Source organism: Polistes canadensis, unplaced genomic scaffold (genome assembly GCF_001313835.1).
Source record: "Polistes canadensis isolate GaletaPanama2010 unplaced genomic scaffold, ASM131383v1 scaffold_71, whole genome shotgun sequence".
In the NCBI taxonomy this organism is placed as follows: Eukaryota; Metazoa; Arthropoda; class Insecta; order Hymenoptera; family Vespidae; genus Polistes; species Polistes canadensis.
This window is the reverse complement of record NW_014569618.1, coordinates 385,244-399,068: the sequence shown is the minus strand read 5'-3', so window position 1 is coordinate 399,068 and position 13,825 is coordinate 385,244. Positions and strand designations below refer to the sequence as shown.

General features: G+C 36.2%; 1 protein-coding gene across 3 annotated transcripts in view; it reads left to right on the top strand.

The window, feature by feature from the left end:
* The first annotated feature begins 1,711 nt into the window (after positions 1 to 1,711).
* The window catches only part of LOC106786301 (acid sphingomyelinase-like phosphodiesterase 3b), a 36,287-nt gene continuing 24,173 nt past the window's right edge, over positions 1,712 to 13,825 (top strand). For 2 of the 3 annotated variants that reach the window (XM_014747522.1, XM_014747523.1), the window contains exon 1: positions 1,712 to 2,424. The gene's annotated coding sequence lies outside the window, so the exon portion shown is untranslated. The remainder of the gene's footprint in view (positions 2,425 to 13,825) is intronic. The other variant, XM_014747524.1, reaches the window with a different exon arrangement.

The following is a 13,825-nucleotide window of genomic DNA, read 5'->3' as shown; positions in this document are numbered from 1 at the left end:
ACCGTCCCCTTCGAAATTCACTGTTGAAATGAGACGTTGTCCTCTATCAAATTACTTTTATTAAATATTGTTTATGTGACTTTCCGAACGTTGCGCATGTCTATAAAGAAAATATTGCATTTAATAAATGAAAATTAAGATTACAACACTCGGATTTTAGTATTTTTATTATTTATATGTAATTATTTAATCGCTCCTGCGCAATGATGACTTCGACGATAAAATTTGTTATCTAATATTATTTACATATATATACATATACATAAATATATTTCAGGTGATAAAAGATAAACAAAAAAAACAGCGTAAAAAGTTAAAACAAAAAAAGAATTACCAATAAAGATTGATATTAATCAAACGATATACAAAACGTGAATCATAATAAAAATTATTCGAACGAATAAAATGTGTTTTACATTAATTTTCCTACGAAAACAACAACGACAAATGTTAAATACTATTATTTTTTTTTTCTTCGCGGCGACACAAATTAGCGCGCGTAATGTTTTTGAAAGAGAAGAAAAAAAAAAAAAGTAAGAAAACAAAAAAAAAAACAGGAAACAAAAAGAAAAAGATAAAAGAAGAATGAGAAGCGAAGAGGGTAAAAAAAAAACCGAAAGAAAAAAAGAAGAATAAGAATAAGAATAAGAAGAAGAAGAGAAAAAAAAAATTGGAAAAGACGCAGGGTTAATTCTGTGGGCCTGTTAGAAAGAGAAAGAGAGTGTTTACTACGTTAGCTACTAGTAGATGGAAAAAGAAAGAAATAGGGCGCATTCTCGAATAATACACCTACGCGTACACATATTATAAACACACCCCCATCCACGCACCCACACACACACAAACAAGGTTAGATATCGCGAGGTATAGACCCCACACGGTGGGCGAGAACCGTAATGGGTTGAAGAGAGTAGTCGAAAGGGCGCAGTCGCGAAGCCGGTGAAACCCTCGACCCCCGGCCACCATCACCACCACCACCATAACTACCTAACTACCACCACTACCAATTCCCCCACCACTACCACCACCACCACCACTAGGAGCTAGAAACTAGGAGTAGGAGTATAACCAGCACTACCACCACCATCATAAGCAATACCACCATTACCAACACCATCATAAGCAATACCACCACCATCACCAACACCATCATAAGCAATACCACCATCCCCACCGGCCACCATCACTACTACCACAACCACCACCACCACCATTACTACTATTACTACCACCACCAGTACTACCCCACCACCATCAGAAATAGCAGCAGCAGCAGCAGCACCAGCACCAGCAGCAGCATCGCCGACGACGAACGTCGAGCGGCGTCGGCGTCGACGTCCTACCGGCGCGACGGGAGAATCTCGTCGTTTTCCTACCTTCCGAGAGAAATCGAGTCCGACTCGTGCGGGGGTGCGGGCCGCACACGGTTCGCCGGAAAAGTCCTCGCGGAAATATTCAACGACCATTTTCGATAAAAACCCTGGAATATATATATATATATATAGATATATATATATATAGATATACATATACATATATATATATATAATATATAAGTAGTAACTACCAATATTATTGGCGGCCGATCGAACAATTCACACCTTGTTGTTTTTTGTTTTCCTTTCTATATACATATTTATATACGTACATATATATATATATATATATGTATATTTATATATATACTAAATGTATAAATATATGTATACAGAGACGAATGTATACGTGCATATACGTAGGTGTAATTTCTCATTTCATTTCTTTGATCGCTCGTGTTGCCGAGAAATAAATTTTCCCGCGTCCGATTTGATGAAGGAAGAAAGATAAGGGGAAAGAGAAAGAGAGAGAAAGAGAGAGAAAGATAATCACAAAGTGAAGTAAGTAATCGTCGTGATTCGAGAAAGGGAATTCCCTCTTTGGAGAGAGACCTTCTTCTATATTCCTTCTATTCCTTCGAGAAGATAAGATATAAAGGTGAGAAGGTCAGGAAAAAAACGTATGAAATAAAAAAGAAGATTTGAGATTTGGATTATATAAAGGAAGAAGTATTTCTGTGTCCCTCGTTCGTCCTGGTTTAAAAGAAGAAGAAAAAGAAGAAGAAGAATAATAATAATAATAAGAAGAAGAAGAAATAACGAACAAACCAACTGAAGGAAGGAAGGAAGGAAGTAAGGAAAAAGGGCACACAAAAGGGTGTCACTAAAAGAGATTTTACTTCGCGACCCAAAGCAAACTTTCCTACTTCGAAGAGTTTTCAAGGTATTACCAAAAAGGAAAACAAATAAAGAAAGAAAGAAAGAAAGAAAGAGAAAAGAAAAAAAAAAGAAAAAAAGGGGTAGCAGTGCGCGTGTTTGTGTGCGTGCTCTAAATAATAATAATAATGGCCAATAGCGATTGAATATCTTCGCAACAATCTGCGGACACGTAAGTGTTACTCGAGCGTTAAGTTACATTCTTTCTCTGGCGTTGATTAGCTGGCTGAGAAAAGGATGCGGGTTTGAATTCCGTTCGAATGAAACTTAGAAAGATAGACAAAGATAGAAATAGTATTCTGCGGGAAGGACATTTCGTCGACTTTACGAGGGTTTTCAACTCGTTAAATCGCACGGACCTACTACGAGACTACTCCCCCACATTCAACCCCGTAACCCACCCCATTGAACCTTGCAGTTTCGTTTCAACGTTTCCCGTTCCCATTGGATTTATCGATCGAGCAGCGACTTTAGAATGACAGGATTTCGATTTAAGGCTCTCGCGATTTAAATGCCATTCAACGACGTTATCTTCGTAACAGTCGACCCTACCACGGTTTTATCTACCTTTACCTATCAACTATAAATACTATGTCCACTTTCGGTCAACATATTATTCTATCCCTTTTTATTTTATCTTTTTAACCATTATCTCTCTCTCTTTTTCTTCTTCTTTTTATATTTCCATTTACTTTCTTTCTAATAGGATACATAACTCATTGATTTTTCGATATCTCCCAATGGTATTCTCGAGAAAAATATTTCCGAAGGAAAAGCAAATGCGCGAGAATCGACCTACCCCCTTGGGTAAAACTATATTCGAGTTAGGTAAAGGGAAAAGAGAGATGGTGGAAGATAGATAGATAGATAGATAGATAGATAGATAGATGGAGAAAGATAGATAAAACAAAGTTTAACTGGAAAATAGTATTTGCTTTATACTTCTGTGTTGAGACATTTATTAAAACTCACAATAAACTACGATATAAATTCGAACATCTTTCATGTTTCAATCTATATTTAATAGCCTTTATTACATTTTAATTTTAATTACATTAATGTATGTATAAGATATTTTACATGGACCAAAATAGAAAGAGATAGATGAAGAAGACACAAACGGAGATTTGGTAGATAAATAAAGGGGAAACAGATAGAGATAAAAAGAGAGAGAGAGAGAGAAAAAAAAAAAACAAAGAAAGAATTACAATCGTGTTTGTGCATACGAACGGATGGATCTGCATGTTCCCTATTTATAGGAGTTATCTTATCGAACATTGTGTTTCTATTGTCACCGTTCGTTTGGACATGATGACGATAACAATGCCGATGTCAAACGCAAAAATTCATTATACCGTAATCAAAATCGTATTTTCCACCATTTCCCAATTCATTTCCTACTTTATTTTCCCCCATTGTATTTAGTATTCTTTTCGATAGACATTTAATTACTTTTAAATCGGTCAACCGGATGAAAGGGAACGGAGGAATGTAATGATCAAAAATGATCAAGGCAGATTAAAATAAAAAAAAGACAGCAAGAGAGACAGAGAGAGAGAGAGAGAGAGAGAGAGAAGAAGATAAAATTCATTTTATAAACAAATACAGAAACGTTTCCAAGCTCGATTCGATGAATTCCTATAAAGGGAAGGGATTGGAGTGAAGAGGGTTGTAAAGTTATGCCGATCCATTTTAAAAGAGTAAAATCGCTTTGATCCCCTTTACTTTGATTAGAGATATATTTAACTTTGGGTTCCGCTAACGTGGTCTAAGCTGGATTTTCTCTGAATTTCAAATACAGCCCTACTCATTCATTTGGCCTTTTCCAACCACCCCTTTTCTCTCCCGCACCCTGTCCCCCTGCCCATCCCATCCAACCCCTTCCCACCCCCTCCCACTCCACAATCTTCTCATCCCCCTTAGGGGCGTTTCTTGACCCTTTTGCTGCTCGTGCTTAACTGGAGTAAAGTTTAACTCATCCCTGGAAGGACTAATTTTCTTTTACTTCGAAAGACGAGTCTTCTCGTTCGTTCGTTCATTCTCGTTTGAAATTTTCTTCCTCCTTCTGAGAGTAGGAAACTGAAACAACGGTGGAAATAATAAAGAAAGAAAGAATGAATGAATGGAAATGAAAAATAATACAAAAAAAAAAAAAGAAAGAAAGAAAAAGAAGAAAATAAAAAAAAAATATAAAATATAAAGAAAGGGGTAGATTAAAAGAAAGAAAGAAAGAAAATAGAAACACGGTGAGAATTAAATAGATGGAAAGAGGATATGAGAAATGAGATAATCGAGTATTATTAGAACGCGAACAAAGACTTGATACAAAGGGCCAGTGCTTGTAAGAGTAACAGAATCGTGTGAGGGTTGGTTGAAATCGTAACTTTATGGATGATAAAATTCATAGGTTATCTCTTCTCGTCTTAACGTTTACCATTATCTTCGAACATTACCCCGTCCCTTATTACTCGAATAAAGTTTGATTTTTTTCTGGTTATTTTTTAGTTTTTTTCTAGTCTTTTTCTTTTTCATCCTTTCTTTCTCTTATGACAAGAAGGTAGTAGAGAAACATTTTGTTCTATTTCACAAAAAGAGACCGTACTTACGTTTTCTTTTCTAAAACCTCGTGTTACGTATTATATACACCACCACCACCACCACCAACCAGCCAGCCAGCCACTTCTTCTCATAAAACAATCGTGAAATTCTTGAAATATATTATAGTGAAGTTGGTGGTGGTGGTGGTGGTGGTGGTAGTATTTTTGTTCTCCTTCTTCTCCATATTCTTCTTCTTTTTGCATGTTTTTTTGACGAGTAACATTAATATTTAAACAACTACGTCTCGTAAAAGCTGCTTTGACTGTTAAGAAAGTTTAACGATTATAATGTCGTACGATGAAGTTACACGATGTAGAAAAGTTATGGGTATAACTATTTGACAGGTAGTTTAACCTTTAAGTAGAGAAAAGTTTAATTATAATATACCCATCTCTCGTCTGGATATAAAATAATTTTCTTTTTTTTTTTTTATCATTAACGTTAATAATACTCTTACGCGTTATTTACTTTTTATTTATTACTTTAAATCTCAATATTATCTTTTTATTTTATTTTAGTTTATTTCAACTTATAATTATATACTTTTTGTTTTACACTTAATGAGCCACCAACTCTGATGCACAAACTAATACCCTCATCTATAAGAGAGATCTTTGAATCCTGAACACCCTTTGAACCGACTCTATAATCGTAGGATATACTAACAGATACGTGTACACGTTAAGATATATATATACATATATATATATATATATATATCTATGTATATGTATATGTAATATATAATTAATCTCGTCCAATATTACGGATTATTCTAGATCGTATATTAGCTCGGCTCTAACTAGACTCCGAGCAAAATTCTACGGCAAACGCAGATATTATAATTTCGAGGTCGATTTTAACGGAAGCAAGCTCGCCCGTTCGTTCGTTCGTTCGTTCGAGCGTGAAAACTTTACGAGAAAAGTTAAAACTTTCTCTCTATTCGAAGGAAAAATGTGAAACTTCAGTCGGTCCTCTCTTCCCTCTCTTTTACCTCTTGCTTTTCATTCTTCTTTTATATTTTTTACCCTCAGCCTTGTACTCCTCCTCCTCCACCACCACCACAACCACCACCTTTTCCACCATCATTTTTCCCTCCCTCTCTTTCTTTCTATATTTTTCTTTTTCTATTTCTCATTTAAAGGATAAGAAGGATATTCCAAGAATTCTCAACGTAATACTGTTATATAATACACACACATACATACATATATATATATATATATTAGTTGCTATAAATTTGAAGGTAGAAACGGGTAAACCCTAAACGTCAAGCGACGTGTCCAACGTTTGTTCACTTCTATGTGAGCTTTCATTCGGTTATACGTTTTAACGTGCGCATCCTACCGAAAGATAGAGCCGGATTCAACGCTTAAGAGTCGGACGAATGAAATTGGAAAAAACGTTCAATCTTTCATTGTCCTTTTTTCTTCTTCCTTTTTTTTTTTTTATTATTTTTTCTAAATCCCACTATCCCTACCGTTCGATAAAAATATCAATTTGTGTACGTGCGTATGCACGTTCACACACACACGTGTGTGTGTGTGTGTGTGTGTATGGGGTGGTGCAGCTTTGTCTTTTCTTTTTCCAATCTCTTCGATGTTATTATTTTTTTTTTAAATATATTTACTCTTTTTTTTTTTTTCATTAAAATATTATGATCACATCTCTTGTATTACACGGATACGTATAACACGGACCGACACACATACACCATATAATAGACACTTATATGTGTATCGCAGCGTACCTATATAAATAGCTTACGAGCCTGAGCGCTTTATTACTCGATCTTCGAGTAGCATTATCAAGAAAATGACTCTGAAATTTATCGCTTATGCAAATATTACCGAGAAGATGAGATAATGTCCTATCGTTATGAGTTCGAGCCACTATAGAAGAATTTTATGTCGCTAGGGGATACAGCTGGTGGGGAGTGGGGATGGGTGGTATTCGATGGTTTAACCTGCTTCTACTTCTTTTCTTTTCTTTTCTTTTCAAAAAATATTTCCATCTTTCTATCTTTCTATCTAATATCTTGACATATTTATATATATATCCGAGTTAATATAATATATTATATTTAAATGTGTGAGATATAATACACGTTTGATTGCATAACAAAATGTAATATATTATAAAGAGAAAGAGAAAGATAAAGAGAAAGAGAGGATCAAGAGAAAGAAAGGATTACTATTGTTGACTTCTGCAAAGCAATTACTTTCCACGGTAATTGGATATTTTGTCTTTTGTTTTCGTTTCCAACGGGGGAAAAAGACAAAATAGAAAAACATTTAAAAAAAAAAAAAGAAATCGCAAAGATGTTTTTGATGATAATAAAAAAGAAAAAAAAGATAATAAATAAAAAACAAAACAAAGAAAGAATATATATAATGAGAAAAAAAATGCAAATGCATTTAACGTAGAAGGAACAAGAATGAACTAGTATATACACGAGTATTTTGTGGACTAAAAGCATCGGTGGTAGGGAAGTTGTTCGAAATTAGTCGGACTCCTAACTTCCGAAGCAATTTCAAAGATCTTAGAGCATTCGAGAAAATGAGAAAGAGAAAGATATAGAGATAGAAATAGATTGAGAGAAAGAGAGATAGAAACAGCACATAGAGATAAATACATACGTACCTACATATGTAAGTTAAGTACGTAACATATAGAACGCCATACATACATACATACATACATACATATATACATACATACGTACATGCAAGAGGCACGAAACAGGCTGACATGGTGAAATTATTTCGAGATATACGTATAGGTATAAACGTTGAGAACGTACGTGTCCGAGGTGTGGAAATTCAGACGTTGCAAACGCGTTCTCTCGCGTAAGAGACGTATCTAAGATAAAGCATCGTGACTCGTACGGTAAATCATAGCACGAGATATATCTCGACGTCTTTCGGAGACGTCTTCCACTACTACTGTAAGAGAAAGAGAGAGAGAGAAAGAGAGTGAGTTCCATTAATTATCGAGCGCGGAAAGGCAGAAGACAAACGAAAGGCTGGAGAATTGCTAGACCATAGGAAAAGCAAAAAAAACAAAAAGGGATATAAAAATAAAGAAAAAGAATTCACGGTTATAGTGTGTACGCGCGAGCGGCGTAGAAGGGTCACGTAAATCTCAAGCATACAGTTGTCGCTATGCCAACCACGTCCGAGGAATAAATTCGTAGGGAAAAAGAACCGTAACAGGGTGTGTGCAGTACGTGTTCGAGATAGGAATTAACACCATCGAACCTATCGAGATCGCGCGATATATTTTCCCTTTTTATTTTTTTCCCCCTATCTTCCTTCTGTCTCATTCTTTCTTACTTTCTTTCTTTCTTTCTCACTCTCTCTCTCTCATTCTATCACTACTTTTACAATTCTTTTGTAAGGGAAAAGGGTTTTGTCTTTCTTCTAGTATTTTTCTTTTTTTTTCTTTTCTTATGCTTACACACGATACGTCCAATATTGCCGTAACCACGAAATCGATTCGCACGAGAATGCAAATACACACCCTCCCTCCCATCCACTCACCTCCCCTTCTGTAGCTACGCCTGTAAAGATAATTGCTCGACTTTTTCATTCCCTATTTGCTATTCGCTATTCTTCTTCTTATTCTTCTTATTTTTCTTCTACTACTACTACTACTACTACTACTACTACTACTATTATTACTTCTACTTTTATTTTCTTCTTTATTTATTTCTTCCATCTTGTTTAGTTTTAATTTTGTGACGTTTCTTTGTATCTTCTCGGTGCAGGAGTCACGCGAGATCGTTATCGTTAGCACGATGTAACGCTCTCTCTCTCTCTCTCTCTCTCTCTCTCTTCAAGGATAATTACATTTTCCTTCCTCCAAGAATAAGAAGAATAAGAAGAATACTAAGAGAGAAGAAGAAAAAAAATATTAGTAGTAAGTCGTAGATGGATCTTCGTTCCTTCGTTCCTTCATTCGTTTGTTCGTTCCTTTGTGAAAGAATCGATAATTAAACTAGAACGATTTTCCTTCTCTTGAATAGAAATAATAATCTGTCGAAGTAGAGTAGTAGGTGGTACACTATCTCTATAAAGGTGACTATAGTATAGTAGATGGAACTGATGTACCAACGTAGAAATTTCACTGCATTATCCTTGGGACGACGTGTCAGCCGCGAAACTCTCGAAACTTCTTCAGCCATCCGGCGCTCACAATGTGTCCATAAACTTTTGCGCCTCCATTTTGCACGTACAATTGAAACGAGTACTTGGAGAGAAACTTGAGTTACCGGCCTGCCTCCCTGCCTCCCTTCCTCCCTCCCTCGGCACATAATCTTCCCAGTTTGATTGACGCATTTTGGATGAACCGTAATCCTCGTCTCGGGAGTTACCTATTCTCTTTACTTCCTTCAAATCCGTCTAATGTTCTTCCTCCCCCCCCCTACTCCCTACCCCGACTTCCCCCTAACCACGACGAATACCATCATATTACCATCGCGTGAACTTTTTTTCCCCCGCTACCACCCCCCCCCCTTTAACTTCTCGACAAAAGAAAATAATAGATTCGGTTAGATCTCATATCCATCCATCCATCCATCCATCCATCCATCCTTCCTTTTACTAAGTCTATCCACAAAGACCGTGAATTCTAAAGGCAAATCAGCTGATTTCATAGAATGTCTTCTATCCAATTACGCCAACTAGAATACGAATATATATGTATATGTATGTATATGTATAAGTTCGTACTACCAACTATTATCGTATTTCGTTAGACTTTATAGTCCGATGATTTTCACTGAAGGAAACCTTATATCCGATCGTAGGTGTATTACGACAGTGCTCCTTCATTATGTGTACTTTCGTCTCTCTAGACGACGCTCAATTATCCGATCTCTCGGCATACGAAGTATTCTATCGTCTAATGGAAACAAGAAGTTTAGCTTTCCAACGATCTACCAGCTACCCCTAGCACCACCACCACCACCACCACCAAGTCGTGTTCCCTTTTATAGCCGAGATAAAGATCGTTCCGCGTCGTGCACGAGACCTTTTCTCTTCTACTTTTAACCCCCTTCTCTCTCTCTCTCTCTCTCTCTCTCTCTCACCCCTTTCACATTCGCAAGTTTATTGCGGCAAGCGGGTGGGCGGGTGGAACGCGTTCGTTCGCCGAACAAATTTACGTTCATTACCCCCGGCAGTCGTATTTATCTTTGCTTCTCGGCCCGTGCAAGATGATCGGTAACCGTCGAAACGTTTGCTGATGAACGATGACAACTCGTACGCGTGGATTAACTTCGAGGGTACATTATGTGACGCAGTCATACGTCAAGTAATTGCAAACGGTAGATTCGTCTCGTACCATCTCACTCTAACACTCATTCTCTCTCTCTCTATCTCTCTTACACACCTACCTGCAACATCCTCTAACGTCAGACGAATATCGGATGCATATTCATAATTTTGCAAACGCCATCCCATTCCTTTATCGATTTTCTCTCTCATACAACAACCTCCTCTGGACTATTATATCTTCTCTGTTAGGAAAAAAAAAAAAACAAAACAAAACGAAAAAAAAAGAAACTTTCCCCAAGAGAATATATCGTTACAATAAATATTCAATCACTTTTAATATCATTATTCAATATGGTCGAGAAATTTTTTTCCTTTTCCTTCTAAACCCCCCACCCTCCTCTCCTCACCCCCCTACCACCCACCCACCTGTCTTTTATATATCTTTTTTATCCTTACTTCGATTAATCTTTCATATACGTGCACGAATTCTACATCTCAAAGTAAGCAATTTTTAAATAAAAATCATCTTCAATCTGATATACATATTTTTATTGTTTTTCATTTTATTTTATATATATATATATATGTATATGTATATATGTATATGCGAGGACGATAATTGGTCGGTTTAATCGTAGTTATCAATAAGAACCAACAATTTTCAAGATCGTTTACTTAGTCACGAATCTCACGCTAAATCGCGATAATTTTCATTAAAACCATTTAACGCACGATCACAAAGTTCTCTTACCGAAAACGATAAGATCGGTGGTATGGTATACGGTGGTAATCGTGAAAGTTGCCTCGTGAAGGATATACAGTTTAAGTAGTTCAATCCTTGACTTAACCTATTCTTAAGATATACCTAAAAGAGTTTTAGAAAATATTTTCTATATCGTTTACTAACTCAAATAAAAATTTTCCCCAATTTCTAATAATTGTTAGACGATTAACTATACCAACGAACAATTTTCGATATAATACAACTCGTTTCCGTTTCTATTATTCCATATCCTTCTATTCCTCCTCCATACCCTGTCCCCAGTTCTTTCAGTTCAGAAATAACGACTACTAACTCGATATGCTTCCTGAACCATTCGAAACTCGCGAACGGTGGTGGTGGTTCGTTCAACCCGTTTATACGAAAACTCTTAACAAGAACTAAGTCACTCGGCGGTTTATACGGTTCGGCTAACTTTCCTTACCTTAGAGTTTCGTTAAGGAAGCTAAAAATTCGTTGAATTCTTCAGTGTCAACCACCCCAACCAATCCCACCCACCCACCCACTTCTTAGTTCTTCCCTATATCCTTGTTTACAAAGACTTCCAGAATAGTTATCAAAGTAGTTCCTGATATTGTTCAGCGATTTTTAAGCGCGACACCCACCCACCACCATCACCACCACCCCCATCCCCTCTTCCTCTGTATCTAAAGAAAATTTTCCTACGATGTAAAGTTTTCCTGCGATAACACTCTGTTATAAATAGGACTCGCGTGTAATGTACGTATAATATGGAAAACGTCGTGCTTTAAGAAAGCATATTATTGGAAAAAGTTAGGCCGTTGGGAGGATAGAGAAGACTCGAGATACTTCAAAGTAGTAGTAGTAGTAATAGTAGTAGTAGTAGTAGTAATAGTAGTAGTAGTTGTAATAGTTGTAATACTAATAGTACGGTGTAAACGTGTTCTATGGGTATTATGTTCGAGTACTGACTATGATAATAGAAGATTAAAAAGTAACATTAAATAGTTATAAGTATCTACCATTTTTATTATTATTATTATTATTATTATTATTATTATTATTATTATTATTATGAAAATCTCTTTTATTCCGTTATGAATTTGAGTCAGTTAGTGAGGTAACGTTAAGAGTTTTCCTTATTTTTCCGTACTCTCGTCTCGTTTCAGTCGCTTTATTCAACGTCAGTGAAACTTTTTCGCGTCTTTCACCGACGTCTGTCAGAGGGATGGGAACAGGAAAAAGGGAAGAGGTCGCGAGAATCGAATCGAAACGAAGAAATATGGTGCGGAAGGAAAAGTAACGGGTCGGGGTGGAAGGGGAGGGGATGGGATGGGAGGGAAGGGGAGAATCCGATTGGCGTTTCTATCTTCGACGATGGAAAAGTTTTAACAAAGAAAGACGAAAAAACTCCGAGTCGTATCGAATTATTTTTCAGAGGGATACCTAGTCGTTAAAAATTTTGTTTCCCATACTCCGATGCCAATCGCTTTTATTTCCTTTGTTTTTTTTTCTCTTTTAACAATTTTTTTTTCTTTTTTTGATTTTCATTATCTCTCACCGGAAACGTCAATAATTTATTGGAAAATATTTTCGTATCGTTGTAACATACACATTTGTTTCAAACTATTCGTTACAATTTCGCAATACATATTTTTTGTCTATTATCCTTTTGAAAGATTTTGTTTTCTTCAAAAGGATATAACACCAAGAGAATATCTTTATAAGTTAAAAGCAATGAATATTTTTAAATCTGAATTATCGCATTGAAATACTCGAAGGATAGAAAGTCACGAGTAGGACGAATGTCAAGGAAACGAATACGAAAAATAGAAAATTATTAAGCTTATCATCTATCACATAAGTCTTGTCTGTCTCTGTTCAATTTCTTATTGTTCGCGTTCGATATATTCAAACGAAAATAGTTTATCCGTGTTCATATATGGGAAAGGTACGATTAATAATTAAATATTATATCCGATCGATGACAATTTTTATTTCCAAGGATAGAAGGAAAATAATTTAATAAAAAGCAATGACAAGAAATTGAACTAATAAAATAATCAAAAAACACAAAACGTGGGGAACGTCGTATACACACACACACACATATATTCACACACAAAATTGCGCATAAATTGAAAAGTCAAATTGAAGAACAGGAGTGGTGGATGAAGAAAATTTGGCCTATTCGGTAGTAATCCCGACTCAGGGCTATCAAGTTAAACTCGATCTCTAAAGAAAATCTAATTCCAACCTTTCCTGCCTTATTTACGTGAAGATAGAGACAAAGCGAGGTCTGTAAATTACCTGTAGAACGTTTCCTAATGCACGCTACTGTTTTACCGAGGTAAATATATATACACTAACAGATACACGCAACCCATACATACATACGTACATACATACATACATAAATATATACACAAGCAAAGTAAGCCGAATAGTGATGTGTACGTGTGTCAGAGAAACTTACACGTGTGTTAAAGGGACTCGCAGGAGAGAGAGCAACCACACACTATCCGACACACTTTTGTACGATGGGTAATTGCAGTCAGGATATTCGGTCGGCCAGTGCCAACTGGGAAGTTTCTGATGACTTCCGTTCGGTTTCACAAAGGCCCTCAACGATGGTTGGATATATATTTGGCCATGGTATACCTACACCTTTGATTGGCACGCCGCCAATTTAACGAATGCGAAAGCGTAACTCCATTTTATTTTTTTTATTTTTTTTTCTTCAAAAGGGAAGAAAAAGAAGAAGAACAAGAGAATAAGGCCCTTGTGTTGAAGATCTAGAAAAAGAGTGACGATAAAAGGGGAACTCCACCACCACCACCACCACCAACCCTTACACACCTTTTTTCTCGAAAAGAGAAGTGTGAATGAACCAAAAAAAAAAAAAAAAAAAAAAAAAAAGAAAGGGAAAGCCATTCGATGAAAAGAAAAGAAAA